This window comes from Piliocolobus tephrosceles, chromosome 9 (genome assembly GCF_002776525.5).
Source record: "Piliocolobus tephrosceles isolate RC106 chromosome 9, ASM277652v3, whole genome shotgun sequence".
Lineage (NCBI taxonomy): Eukaryota > Metazoa > Chordata > Mammalia > Primates > Cercopithecidae > Piliocolobus > Piliocolobus tephrosceles.
In genome coordinates, this window is record NC_045442.1 from 90,956,061 (window position 1) to 90,958,835 (window position 2,775).

The following is a 2,775-nucleotide window of genomic DNA, read 5'->3' on the forward strand; positions in this document are numbered from 1 at the left end:
TGTTTTTGTTTTCCTGTCTTTTGGAGGCTTCTGTAGTGCTCTATGATATTTGCGAGGCAATAAGAAAACCCATGGAATTCATCATATTGCTGAAGACGCAAGGTCCCTGGGCAGACTGCCTTCTTCTTTCTGTCAGTTTGTTTTGTTTTCTTTTTTGAGACAAGGTCTGGCTCTATCACTCAGGCTGGAGTGCAGCGATATGATCTTGGCTCACTGCAACCTCTGCCTCCTGGGCTTAAACCATCCTCCCACCTCAGCCTCCTGAGTAGCTGAGACTACAGGCAGGCACCACCATGCCAGACTTATTTTGTATTTTTTGGTAGAGACTGGGTTCTGCCATGTTTCCCAGGCTGGCCTTGGCCTTGCAAAGTGCTGTGATTACAGGTCTGAGCCACTGCTCCCAACCTCTACCTTTCAGAGTCTTTCTATGCATGTCTGCTATGTTATATCTAGGGTTTTTTTTTTTTTTTTTTTTTTTTTGAGATGGAGTCTCGCTCTGTCACCCAAGCTGGAGTGCAGTTGTGTGATCTCGGCTTACTGCAACCTCTGCTTTCGGGTTCCAGCGATTCTCCTGCCTCAGCTTCCTGAGCAGCTGAGATTACAGACGTGTGCCGCCATGCCCAGCTACTTTGTGTTTTTAGCAGAGACAGGAGTTTCATCATCTTGGACGGGCTGGTCTTGAACTCCTGACCTCATGATCTACCCGCCTCGGCCTCCCAAAGTGCTAGGATTACAGGCGTGAGCCACTGTGCCTGGCCTTTTTTGTATTATTAGTAGAGATGGGTTTCACCATATTGGCCAGGGTGGTCTCGAACTCCTGACCTCAGGTAATCCTCCTGCCTCAGCCTCCCAAAGTGCTGGGATTACAGGTGTGAGCCACCACAGCTAGTCTTTTTTTTTTTTTTTTGAGACAGAGTCTCACTCTGTCGCCCAGGCTGGAGTGCAATGGCGTGATCTTGGCTCACTGCAACCTCCACCTCCCAGGTTCAAGCAGTTTTCCTGCCTCAGCCTCCCAGGTAGCTGGGATTACAGGCGCATGCCACAGCGCCTGGCTAATTTTTGTATTTTTAGTAGAGACAGGGTTTCACCATGTTGGCCAGTCTAGTCTTGAACTCCTGACCTTGTGATCTGCCTGCCTCGGCCTCCCAAAGTGCTAGAATTACAGGTGTGAGCCACCACCCCCGGCCTGCCTTACATATTCTTGTTTGAACTTACAATTTTGATTTTAAAACATGCTGTGGAAACCACCCCCACCTGTGAGTTAGTACATCCACATCCATACTTTTAATGGTGATCTACTTTATCTTCACATTGCTTTCAATTGTTTGTTGTTATGAACTCATTTGCAAGGTATATGTGATGGTTAATTTTATGTGTTAATTTGGTTAGACCACAATGTTCAGATATTTGGTCAACATTACTCTGGATGTTTCTGTGAAGGTGTTTTTGGATAAAATTAAGATTTAAATTGGTGAACTTTGAATAGAAAAGATGAACAAAGACTGACCTCCCCTGAGCAAGAGAGGATTCTGCCAGTGGACTGCATTGTGACTCAGACTGCAACTCTTCCCTGCTGGCCTACGTTGCAGATTTTTGGACCAAGGAAGCCTTCACAATTATGTCAGCCTTTTCTCTGACAACTGACTAATGTATAGAATCACTTGACAATTATATTATTGGGATTATTTTAACTGTAAGATTGCTAAAGAATATTCTCATGTTGAAGTATGATAAAAATAAGCTTCTAGAAAGTTTATACAACTTAATACAATTTGATAGAAGTAAACATTTTTCCCCACATCTACATCAAGCTTGAATATTTCCCAGTATTTAAATTAAGCTTTTCATATAAGTTTTAAAATGTTTTCCAGTCTTAGATGTCATAATGGTATATTATGTGATATTTTAAATGTCTGCATTTCTTTCGTTTTTCACAATATACTTTTGACTGGGAATATGGTTTGGATCTGTGTCCCCACCAAAGCTGCTGTTGAACTGTAACCCTGAATGTTGGAAGTGGGGCCTTTAGGAGTTGACTGGATCATGAGGTGAGTTTTTCATGAATGGTTTAGCAACCTACCCCCATACTGTTCTTGTGATAGTGAGTTCTTGTGAGATCTGATCATTTAAAAGTGTGTGGCACCTGCCCTTCTCTCTCTTGCTCCTATTCCAGCCATGTAAAGTGCTTGCTCCCTGTTTGCCTTCTGCCCTGATTGGAAGTTTCCTGAGGTCTCCCCAGAGGCTGAGCCAGATGCCAGCATCATGCTTCCTGTACTGCCTGTGGAACCATGAGCTAGTTAAACCTCTTTTCTTTAAAATTACCCAGTCTCAGGGATTTCTTTTTTTTTTTTTTTTTTTTTTTTTTTTTGAGATGGAGTCTTGCTCTGTGGCCCAGGGCCCAGGCTGGAGTGCAGTGGTGAGATCTCAGCTCCCTGCAAGCTCCGCCTCCCGGGTTTATGCCATTCTCCTGCCTCAGCCTCCTGAGTAGCTGGGACTGCAGGCGCCCGCCAGCTCACCCGGCTAGTTTTTTTTTTTTTTTTTTTTTTTTTTTTTTTTTTTTTTTTTTTTTTTGTATTTTTTAGTAGAGAGGGAGTTTCACCAGGTTAGCCAGGATGGTCTCGATCTCCTGACCTCGTGATCTGCCCCTCTCGGCCTCCCAAAGTGCTGGGATTACAGGCTTGAGCCACTGCGCCCAGCCTAGGGATTTCTTTATAGCAATGTGAGAACAGACTAATACAATTGGGTTGTTTCCTAATTGTTGAGTTTTTAAAATTT